Source organism: Oryx dammah, unplaced genomic scaffold (genome assembly GCF_014754425.2).
Source record: "Oryx dammah isolate SB20612 unplaced genomic scaffold, SCBI_Odam_1.1 HiC_scaffold_29, whole genome shotgun sequence".
Taxonomy (NCBI): Eukaryota; Metazoa; Chordata; class Mammalia; order Artiodactyla; family Bovidae; genus Oryx; species Oryx dammah.
In genome coordinates this window covers 73,359,665-73,372,520 of record NW_024070213.1, presented here as the reverse complement: position 1 = coordinate 73,372,520, position 12,856 = coordinate 73,359,665, and the positions used below count along the sequence as shown (strand labels likewise).

Below are 12,856 nucleotides of genomic sequence, written 5' to 3'. Positions count from 1 at the left end.
ATTTGCCTATTTTGGACATTCCATATAAGTGGGATGATACAATATGTGGCCTTTGTGCCTGACATCTTTCATTTAGCATAATGTTAACAAGGTTCATCCACACTATAGAAGTTTTCAGCATTTTATTTATTTTAATTCTGAATAATAACCCATTATATTGATATACCATGTTTGATTTATTCATTCATCAGCTGATAGACATTTGGGATGTTTCCACTTTTGGCTATTATGAGTCATGCTGCTGTTAACAGTCAGGTTCAAGTTTTTGTGTGAACCTATATTTACAATTCTTTTAGGTATATACCAAGGAGTAGAACTGCTAGAGCACTATGTTTAATTTTCTGGAACTCCCAAACTATTTTCCTTAGCAGCTGCACCATTTAACATTCTCATCAACAGTACATGAGCGTTTCAATTTCTTCACACCTTTGCAAACACTTTTTATTGCCTGATTTTTTATTACAGTGATTCTAGTGACTATGATGGAGAAGGCAATGGCACCCCACTCTAATGCTCTTGCCTGGAAAATCCCATGGATGGAAGAGCCTGGTGGGCTGCCGTCTATGGGGTTGCACAGAGTCGGACATGACTGAAGCGACTTAGCAGCAGCAGCAGCAGTGACTATGAACTAATATATCATTTTGATTCTGATTTCCCTAATGATAAATGATTAATATATATTACCCCAAAAAGCATACCTTTTCATGTGCTTATTGGCCATCTTTATTTCTTCTTTAGAGAAATGCCTATTCAAATATTTTCCTCAATTTTTAAATGGTGTCTTTTTCAGATATATAGTTTGCAAGTATTTTCTCCCAGAAAAGAGTTGTCTTTTTATTTTCTTGATAGTGTCCTTTAAAGTATAAAAGTTTTTAATGATACAGTCCAATTGATCTATTTTTTTTCTTTAGTTAGTTAAGCTTTAGGTGTCATATTCCTAAGTATTTCAATCTTTTTGATACTATTATAAATGGAATTGTTTTCTTAATTTTATTTTCAGTTCATCACTAGTATATCGAAATATAACTGATTTTTGTATATTGATCTTGTGTCTTGCAACCTTGCTAAACTCATTTATTAGCTCTAATACCTGTGTGTATGTGTATTTCTTAGGATTTTCTAGGTACGAGAACATGTTATCTGCAAATAGAGGTAGCTTTACCTCTTCTTTTCTCATCTAGATGCCTTTTCTTTCATTTTCTTACCTAACTGCCTCAAGTGTAATCTCCAGTAGTACAATGCTGAACAGATGCGGTGAAAGCAAACATCATTGTTTTGTTTCTGATCTTATGGGGAAAGCGTCCAGTCTTTCACCATGATGTATGATATTAACTGTGGGTTTTTCATAAATGCCCTTTATCAGGATGAGGAAGTTTCCTTATATCCCTAGTTTGTTGAAAGTTTTTATCTTAGGAAGGTATTGTTTGTCAAATGTTCTTTCTGCCTCTATAGAGATGATCATATGTGGCTTTTGTCTTTTATTCTGTTAATATGGTGTATATATTAGTTGGCTAGGGCTGCCATAAAAAATTACCATGGACTGAGTGACTTAAAAAACAGAAAGTTTTCTCATACTTCTGGAGGCTAGATATCTGAGATCAAGCTGTTGACAGGGTTGGTTTCTTCTGAGGCCTCTCTCCCTGGCTTACAGATGACCATCTTCTCCCTGTGTCTTCCCATGGTCTTCCTAATCTCTTTTTACAAGAACCCAGTCATATTGGATTAGGACCTGCCCTAATGACCTCATTTTAATTTAATTACCCCATTCAAAGACCTGATCTCCAAATACAGTCACATACTGAAGTCCTAGGGGTTAAGACTTCAATATATGAACTTTGAGTTCATATACCATTCAGCCCATAACAGTGTATTTCACAGACTGACTTTTTTGGGGGAGGAGGGGGTTAAGGTGTTTTTCTTTCTTTAAACAGCCTGGTCCATGATGGGGGCCTCTCCATCTCCCCTCTCCAGTTTGGCTACAGTTCTGAACATCGCTGGATTTTGAGCAGCTCTACCTAGAACACCAAGGTTGCATCACTTGGAATCTTTGGGGGAGCTCCCCATGCTCCATAACCCAGCTCTGATGGAATCACCAGCTTCTGCTTTTCCCCTTACATATCCCTAGCAGCCCCTGGTCCCAGCCCTTGTTAAGCTGGCCTGTGCCCAGAGAGGACAAATGGTTGGTTCTGGGGCAGGGTGCTGTCAACTCCAGTCCATCCTCTAGCTTGCCCATGTAGTGCCTCTGCAGGATGTACCCTTTGTGCTATTTGATGGGACAGTGGTCTACTCGCTTCTTGACTCTGATCTGTAGCTTCTGGGGAGGCCACCTCAGCCAGGGTATGGCCCTTTTGCACACCGCCTGCCCTTCTGACCCTCCCGGTCCCCAGCTCTGCTCGTCAATTCCCACCCATCCCCTTCTGCAAAGTCCAGACCCTATCTGGCTACAGAGCAGCTGCCCCAACCGGGAGTCAGGGGGACTCCCATTCACACCACATCCAGTTGCTTCCCACCCAGCACATCCATATATCTGTGGCTGTTGCAGGGGATTGGCCCCGAGACACCTACATGTCTCCACTAGGTGGTTCTGGGGAGCCCCAGTCCTGCAGGAGTACATCCAGGCTGGCCCTGTGCCTCCTCCCCAATTGCTGCCCCAACTTTGCACCCTCTGGGGCCTGCAGGACACCCAGACTGGTCCCCTGTTGGTCACAGATTGATTTTTATATGCTGAGCCAACTTTGTATTCCTCGAATAAATTCCACTTGATCATGAGATCACTTAATTCTTTCTATATGTTGCTGGATTTAGTTTGCCAGTATTTTGTTGAGGATTTCTATGAGCAGCTGCTAACATTATGATGGTCTTTATTCCCACCATTCAAAGTATATTTATATATGCTGTTTCACTTAATTGCATGAGGTGAGTAGTCTAGTCATACTCACACTAAACTGAGGCTCAGGAAAGTGAAGTGATTTCCCCCTAATTATAAATTTGCAGTAGTATATAGTACAAACTGAAACCACAACTACAGATGAGAAGAACATTAGGGAGATGAAAGAAAGGAGGATTTGATGAAAACAAAGAGGGATTTTGTATGGCTAGAAGTTTACAGGGTCAGTTTGAATGGCACCCATGATCTTGATGACATAAGAATTGAGGTCATCTGCTGATGTGCACAATAAGAGTACATAGACTTGTGGTTTCAATTCATGCATATTATTAAACCAAGTAGGGGTGACAATTCTCATTAATTTTGAGATCATGATTTGACCAGATAAACTGGAAGGGGAATAAACCAAAAAATTGATGATAGGGCTTGGACTGTATCAGTATCAGTGTATACTGCAACTTAGATTCCTTCTTTCTTGAAAAGCTTTTCTCCAAGTAAACTATCAACTCATACCCTCTCCTCTAAGCCTTAGTGAAGCTGTACAGTGATGTACCATGACTCCTCAGTCAATGGATATTGAGTTCAAATTCTACCTCTGGCCCCAGTGGATTGTGTGACTTTGCAAGTCATTTAATATCGGCAAGACTTTCAGTTCAGTTCAGTCGCTAAGTAGTGTCTGACTCTTTGAGACTCCATGGACTGCAGCACACCAAGCTTCCCTGTCCATCACCAACTCCCAGAGCTTACTCAAACTCATGTCCATAGAGCCAGGGATGCTATCCAACCATCTTATCCTCTGTTGTCCCCTTCTCCTGATACCTTCACTCTTTCCCAGCATCAGGATCTTTTCTAATGAGTCAGGTCTTCGCATCAGATGGCCAAAGTATTGGAGCTTCATCTTCAGCATCAGTCCTTCCAATGAATATTCAGGACTGATTTCCTTTAGGATGAACTGGTTTGATCTTCTTGCAGTCCAAGGACTCTCAAGAGACTTCTTCAACACCACAGTTCAAAAGCATCAATTCTTCAGCGCTCAGCTTGCTTTACACATCCACACAGGACTACTGGAAAAACCATAGCTTTGACTAGACTGACCTTTGTTGGCAAAGTAATGTCTCTGCTTTTTAATATGCTGTCTAGGTTGATCATAGCTTTTCTTCCAAGGAGCGTCTTTTAATTTCATGGCTGCAGTTACCATCTGCAGTGATTTTGGAGCCTAAAAAAATAAAGTCTGTCACTGTTTTCATTGTTTCCCCATCTATTTGCCATGAAGTGATGGGACTGGATGCCATGATCTTCTTTTTTTGAATTTTGAGTTTTAAGCCAATTTTTCTCTTTCACCAAACGAGGGAATTGAATTAGATGTTTTCTAAGCTACCTTTCCAGTTTTATGACTCTATTAATTTAGTGAATAGGGGGAGTGGTGATTCAGTTGACTGAAAATTTTCAAACAGCATGGATGAGGAATTCACTAGGGGTAGATAAGGAATTACTGAAGAGCAATGAAGCCTGGTGAAGCAGAGAGCAGGTAAGCTAGGAAGGGTAGAAAGTGAAGGTGAGAAAGTAAACATTGGGTGGGGGATGCTACCCAGAGTTGGGGATGTCATGGGGCATATTACACAGGCTACTGGAATCTAGTAGTTAATTCATTAAAAATTGTTTTAATTAAATATAACTAAAGAAGGACTTCCCTGGTGGTCCAGTGGCTAAGACTCCATGCTCTCAATGCAGAGGGACTGGGTTCAACCCCTGGTCAGGGAACTAGATTCCACAAGCCACAGCTAAGTGTTTGCATGCTGCAAGTAAGACTCAGTGAGCCAAATAAATTAAATAAATAAATACATTTTAAATATAACTAAAGAAATTAAAAATCCAGATAAGACAGTCCAGGCTGGGACAGAAGACAGATAAACCCCACTACCTATTTTTACATCAGGATCACAATGTTATTTATCTCATTTACTGGATGATGTACTGAAGAGCAAGGACCTTACCCCTAAGTTCCTTCAGCAAACTTCCAGAAGAAGCCCTGCCCCAAGAGCTTCTTGCTTCACTCAGAGGTCACATGTGAATTTAATTTCTCTGGATGTCACATGACACTTCATAATAATCTGGTCCATAGGAAGCAATGTTCTGATAATGAAAAGATAACAGTTTCTGTGCAGCAGAAAGTAACACAACATTGTAAATCAACTATACTCCAATAAAAATTTTAAAAACACATCAATTTTTCCTTTTCATATAAGTTTTGAACTATTTTAAAATTCTCTTTGAAACTATTTTAAAATAAAATGCACTGTTATTGTAAAAAATTCTAACATGCACACATGTAATGTAGATGGTGGCAATCCCATTTCTTTTCCTATTGTCTCCTCCACGTCAAGCTTTCTCTCTATACACTAATGTAATGTTATTGACAAAAAACGGAATCATGAACACTGTTTTGCAAATTGTCTTTTTGTTTGTTTTCTTTTTGCTTCTAAATTAATTAATTTATTTTAATTGGAGGTTAATTACTTTACAATATTGTGGCAGTTTTTGCCATACATCGACATGAATTTTTGCTAACCAACCACTATAATCCAGGTATTTTTTCATGTCACTGCATGTACATGTGCTTTATCCATTTTGACAGCTACAGCGGAGTCCACCATATCGAGATATCATAATTTATGACACTCTTATTGATGGGTATTTACCTTGTTTCCAATTTTTTGATATGTAAACAATACTGCAGTGAACATCCTTGCATATATATCTTGCATATTTGGGTAAATGTTTCTAAATAATACCTTCTTAAAACTAACTGCTTCAATAAAAAGTTAGGTATACAAATGTAAATTTTAAAAGTGAGATTGCTGGCTCAAAGCGTATTTTAGTAGACACTGCCAAATTGTCCTCCAAAATGTCGAACAAATTTATAATCTCACCAGTGTATGAAAGCAGATGTTTCCTCACTCTCTAGCTAGCACTGGGCAGTCTTTTTGTTTTTTAAAAAAATCTTTCGCATCTTATATAGATGGTGAGTTGTCAGATTTAGCAAGTAAAAAGTAGAATGTCTAGATAAATTTGAATTCAGATAAAAAGATCAACCATCTTCATCTGTGAACTGGCTTCCATATCTGGTCTCTCCTTTGGTATCATCAGTGATTGTCTTCTCTGATTATCAACACTTATCGTAGACATTTTTCTCATCCTTGCTATTTAAATTTGCATATTCTTAAGAGTTAGTGGGATCAAGGGAACTTCCCTGGCAGTCCAGCAATTAAAACTGCGCTTTTCAATGCAGGGGACTCAGGTTTGATTGCTGGTCTTGGAATAACGATCCCATGCCACATGGTGCAGCCAAAAAAAATAAATAAATAAATCTAGTAAGACTTAGTGAGATCAAGTATAAGTATAGGCCACTATCACGTCCTTTTTAGTGCACTACTTGTTTTTATATTTGTTCCTTTTGCCAGTGGTTTATTTGTCTTCCTTAATGATTTCTAAGAATGTTTTTATCCTTAAGGAATTAGACACATATATAGCTCAGTTTTCCTTTTAACTATTTTTGTTTTATCCCCCATCTAGAAGTACTGTGTGTACCAGTTTATCAAGCCATATCACTAAGAACGAATGTGCGTGCGCAGTTGTGTCCAACTCTTTGAGACTCCATGGACTAGCCCGCCAGGCTCCTCTGCCATGAGATTTCCCAGGCAAGAATACTGGAGTGCCATTTCCTCCTCCAGGGGATCTTCCTAACCCAGAGTCTTCTGTGTTTCCCACACTGGCAGGTGGATTCTTTACCACTGAGCCACCTGGGAAGCTATACTACTATGACAGTGTCTCAAATCACTTGGATGTTTTGTATAAATACAAATTCCTGGACCCCATTCTAGATGTAGTCAATCAAATTTCTGGAAATAAAACTTGGGACTCTGTACTTAAAAATCTCTGTTGGGGGGGTTTCTTTCTATCTCCATCTTTTCTTTTTTCCTTCTTCCTTATTTCCTACCCATCCTTCCAGACATTTATTTAGTGATCAAGAGTAAAAAATTTGCTAGAATTATTAAAATTAAAATATAGAGGTAAACATGCAAACAATGTGATCAGAAGATATATCTTCTGAGAGAGTGCACTGTGATTAAAAAGACTATTCTTTATCAGTTCTTGACTTTAGGGAGAGAAAATAAAAATTGTACCTTTTTTCCTCTTAACATTAAAGAAGTCCCTTTTATTAAGGAAAATTTTAAGCACTTATAAAAGTAGAGGGAGTAATTCCCACGTCCCATTGACCAACCTCAGAAATGATCAACATATGGTCTATCTTGTTTTATCTATGTGCCCTATTTCCCTCTACCATCTCCCATTTCCTCAGATTCAAAGCATATCCCAGGAGATTCCTAAACTCATCTGAGATCCAGAACTTTAGGATTTTGGGTTTCCAATTGTGTTTTACAAGTTCTTTCCAGAAAAATATTTACTCATGTTTTTTCTAGCTAGTCCCTGTATAATCTCATTTACTCTAGTTTCAACCTTAAAAATTTGAAGTCTATAACTTTTTTATTTTTTTAAAAACCAAAGACAAAAGTCAGTTGGGGACATTTGGGGTAATGCTAAGGAGTAAGTACCTGAAATGTCCTCTACTAGAGATTTCAATATTTCATCAAACAGGACTTAACATCATAATTTTCTTAGATTTTCTTCAGTTCAGTTCAGTTCAGTTGCTCAGTCGTTTCCGACTCTTTGCAACCTCATGAATCACAGCACGCCAGGCCTCCCTGTCCATCACCAACTCCCAGAGTTCACACAAACTCATGTCCATCGAGTCAGTGATGCCATCCAGCCATCTCATCCTCTGTCATCCCCTTCTCCTGCCCCTAATCCCTCCCAGCATCAGAGTCTTTTCTAATGAGTCAACTCTTCACATGAGGTGGCCGAAGTATTGGAGCTTCAGCTTTAGCATCAGTCCTTCCAAAGAACACCCAGGATTGATCTCCTTTAGAATGGACTAGTTGGATCTCCTTGCAGTCCAAGGGACTCTCAAGAGTCTTCTCCAACACCACAGTTCAAAAGCATCAATTCTTTGACGCTCACCTTTCTTCACAGTCCAACTCTCACATCCATACATGACTACTGGAAAAACCATAGCCTTGACTAGATGGACCTTAGTTGGCAAAGTAATGTCTCTGCTTTTTAATATGCTATCTAGGTTGGTTATAACTTTCCTTCCTCCTTGGAACTTTCCACTGTTTCCACTGTTTCCCCATCTATTGGCCATGAAGTGATGGGACCAGATGCCATGATCTTAGTTTTCTGAATGTTGAGCTTTAAGCCAACTTTTTCACTCTCCTCTTTCACTTTCATCAACAGGCTTTTTAGTTCCTCTTCACTTTCTGCCATAAGGGTGGTGTCATCTGCATATTTGTGGTTATTAATATTTCTCCTGGCAATCTTTATTCCAGCTTGTGCTTCTTCCAGCCCAGCATTTCTCACGATGTACTCTGCATATAAGTTAAATAAGCAGAGTGACAACATACAGCCTCCTTTACTGATTTGGAACCAGTCTGTTGTTCCATGTCCAGTTCTAACTGTTGCTTCCTGACCTGCATATAGGTTTCTCAAGAGGCCGGTCAGGTGGTCTGGTATTCCCATCTCTCTCAGAATTTTCCACAGTTTATTGTGATCCACACAATCAAAGGCTTTGGCATAGTCAAAAAAGCAGTAGATGGTTTTCTGGAACTCTCTTCCTTTTTCCATGAGCCAGCGGATGTTGGCAATTTGATCTCTGGTTCCTCTGCCTTTTCTAAAACCAGCTTGAACATCTGGAAGTTCACGGTTCATGTATCACTGAAGCCTGACTTGGAGAATTTTGAGCATTACTTTACTAGCATGTGAGATGAGAGCAATTGTGCAGTAGTTTGAGCATTCTTTGGCATTGCTTTTCTTTGGGACTAGAATGAAAACTGACCTTTTCCAGTCCTGTGGCCACTGCTAAGTTTTCCAAATTTGCTGGCATATTGAGTGCAGAACTTTCACAGCATCATCTTTTAGGATTTGAAATAGCTCAACTGGAATTCCATCACCTCCACTAGCTTTGTTCATAGTGATGCTTCCTAAGGCCCACTTGACTTCACATTCCAGGATGTCTGGCTCTAGGTGAGTGATCACACCATTGTGATTATCTGGGTCATGAAGATCTTTTTTATACAGCTTTTCTGTGTATTCTTGCCACCTCTTCTTAATATCTTCTGCTTCTGTCAGGTCCATACCATTTCTGTCCTTCATTGAGCCCATCTTTGCATGAAATGTTCCCTTGGTATCTCTAATTTTCTTGAAGAGATCTCTAGTCTTTCCCATTCTGTTGTTTTCCTCTATTTCTTTGCATTGATCACTGAGGAAGGCTTTCTTATCTCTCCTTGCTATTCTTTGGAACTATGCATTCAGATGCTTATGTCTTTCCTTTTCTCCTTTGCTTTTCGCTTCTCTTCTTTTCACAGGTGTTTGTAAGGCCTCCTCAGACAGCCATTTAGCTTTTTTGCATTTCTTTTCCATGGGGATGGTCTTGATTCCTGTCTCCTGTACAATGTCAGGAACCTCCGTCCATAGTTCATCAGGCACTCTTATCTATCAGATCTAGTCCCTTAAATCTATTTCTCACTTCCATTGTATAATCATAAGGAATTTGATTTAGGTCATACCTGAATGGTCTAATGGTTTTCCCTACTTTCTTCAATTTAAGTCTGAATTTGGCAATAAGGAGTTCATGATCTGAGCCACAGTCAGCTCCCAGTCTTGCTTTTGCTGACTGTATAGAGCTTCTCCATCTTTGGCTGCAAAGAATATAATACATCTGATTTCGGTGTTGACCATTTGGTGATGTCTATGTGTAGAGTCTTCTCTTGTTTGTTGGAACAGGGTGTTTGCTATGACCAGTGTGTTCTCTTGGCAAAACTCTATTAGCCTTTGCCCTGCTTCATTCCACATTCCAAGGCCAAATTTGCCTGTTACTCCAGGTGTTTCTTGACTTCCTAATTTTGCATTCCAGTCCCCTATAATAAAAAGGACATTTTTTTTTGGGTGTTAGTTCTACAAGGTCTTGTAGGTCTTCATAGAACCATTCAACTTTAGCTTCTTTAGCATTACTGGTTGGGGCATAGATGGATTACTGTGATATTGAATGGTTTGCCTTGGAAACGAACAGAGATCATTCTGTCATTTTTGAGATTGCATCCAAGTACTGCATTTTGGACTCTTTTGTTGACCGTAATGGCTACACCATTTCTTCTAAGGGATTCCTTAGATTTTCTTACATGTTACTAATTTTAAACACCAGAAGTTTCTTACCTGTTTCTTATCTCAGTTTCACATTCATGCCACCTGATGTTCATAAAGTCTGAAATTACTCAATTTAGTAAAGAAAGGAGATTTGAGGAGTATTTAGGCATAAGCATCAATTAAAAATGCTGAGACTTTGAATATGAGAAGTATTATTGAGGCAGAAAGATGGTCTGAGTCACATTGTTGACTCAGCATCTAGCTACAGTCCCTTAATCTCCTACCTATAAAATATGGATAGCAGCATCTACCACACTACTTAGAACAATGAGACCTATACTTTGATCTTTAAAGAAGTGAGTTGCCTAATTAGATGAGTTTCCTTTAATTATTCTTCATGTTTATTTCAATGAATTATTCTTTGGTGGGCTTCCCTGATACCTTGGTTGGTAAAGAATCTGCCTGCAAGGCAGGAGACACTGGTTCGATTCCTGGGTTGGGAAGATCCCCTGAAGGGATAGCCTACCCACTCCAGTGTTTTTGGGCTTCCCCTGTGGCTCAGTTGGTAAAGAATCCACCTGCAATGTGGGAGACCTGGGTTTGACCCCTGGGTTGGGAAGATTCCCTGGAGAAGGGAAAGGCTACCCACTCTAGTATTCTGGCCTGGAGAATTCCATGGACTATAAAGGGTCACAAAGAGTTGGACACGACTGAGTGACTTTCACTTTAATCTTTGATAAATATTCTCTTTTATTTGTAGAAGAATAAGGAAGTAGAAATCAAGACATGATAGAATATTTTTAAAGTTTTTATCATTCTAAACAGAATTTGCTACTTAAATGTTTAAAAAATATTTTGAAATAAAATTCACATAGCACTCACTGAAATCATTGTAAAAATGTACAATTGAGTGTTTTTAATATATGCACAAGATTGTTCAATCACCATCACTGATTCCAGAAAACTTCATCACCCCAAATTGGGAATTCCCTTTGCATCACCTGGCAACATCGAATCAACTGTTTTTTGTTTAACAGATTTGCCTATTCTGGACATTTCATATCAATGGAATCATACAGTATGTGGCTTCTGTGTTTGGCTTCTTTCACTTGGCATATGTTTTCAAGATTCGTTCATTCTGTAGCACAATCAGTACTTATTTCCTTCTTCTGAATGAAAACTATTCCTCTGTTTAGATATACTACTTTTACTCATTCATTCATCAGTTGATGAATATATGTGTGTATGATATATGAATATATATCAATATATGAATATATTGCTTCCTTTTTGACTATCATAAATAATTCTGCCATGAACACACATGTACATTCAAGTTTTCATGTGAATGTTTTCATTTCTCTTTGGTACACATCTAGGAGTGTAACTGCTGGGTCATTAGAGTAACTAATCTTAACTCCTTGAGGTATAGCCAAAATATTTTTCAAAGTGGCTGCACCATTTTACATTACTGTCAGCAATGTATGAAATTCACAATTTCTTCATATCCTCACCAACTTGCTTTTGGTTTTGTTTAAAATTATAGGCATCCTGGTGGGTGTAAAATGGTCTCTTGTTGCAGTTCGGCTTTGCATTTATGTAATGACCAACGATGCTGGGCATCCCTTCATGTACTTACTAGCCATTTCTATTTCTTTGGATAAATGTCAACTCAATCCTGTTCATTCAAAAACTGGGTTGTTCTTGTTATTTTGATTATAAAGATTCTTTGCATACTTATAGAAGACCTTACTTTAAGCCAACACGGAAATAAGACCTACCAAAGGGCTAGATTGACTCATGATTATGTATTTTAAACTCCTGTATTCATCCACACATAATGTCAGAATTACCTCTATGAACTTCAGCTTTATGAATACATTCTTAGGGGCTAATCTTATGGAATAATGGAGGGATGATCTCTCATGTCAGGGTTCAAGTAGAATGGGACTTTCCCATTCTTTTTCTGATCTATCCCCAAGCCTACCCCATACTGTGGGCATTGGGCTAGAGGTAGGGTAAAGCTGAATGAAACCTGGCATAACTAGAAGTGCCATCTCCAACACCCCCAACCAGATCCCCTGGCAGAAATTTCAGACCACAGAGAGTTTTGCATACCTCCATAATGTTTATAAATGTCACAACCTAAAAAAATAAAGCAACAAGGTAAAAATTAACCAATCCACCAGGACAGATAGATTAAAAGTATCTTAAAGTACTAGTGGCTAGTTATCACTCTCCAGAAGGTATAAAATCTGCATTAGGCACAGGCATAGCTTCCATTTTTAGGAACTTGTAACATATTAGTATTACGTTTTCCAAAATACTTTCCTACTTACTGTTGTTCCTAGGTTGCCAAGATGGGTTAGCCAACAAGGTCTTAGAAATTAAATACCACTAGTGTTCACATTAGATGACTCAAAAGTACAGGGCTGGGATGTCCCTGGTGGTCCAGTGACTAAGACTCTGTGCTTCAAATGTAGGGGCCTTGGGTTTGATCTGCAGTCAGAAAACTAGATCCCTTATGCTAAAACTATGATCCAGCAGTCAGGGAAAAAAAAAAAAGTAGAGGGCTCACCATGTGGATTTGAACAAGACAGCCTGAGGGAGAAGGTAGAGAAATCAGAGGTAGTGTACAAAATTGTTGCATAGATGTATCCTGTGTGTCTTTGGAACATGCACAAGGGATTGAATATTGTTCTATGTGAA

At 38.8% G+C, this 12,856-nt stretch overlaps 1 pseudogene; it reads right to left on the bottom strand.

Moving 5' to 3' along the window:
- Positions 1-1,976: 1,976 nt before the first annotated feature.
- LOC120858068 lies at positions 1,977-5,541 on the bottom strand (annotated as a pseudogene).
- Positions 5,542-12,856: the final 7,315 nt, after the last annotated feature.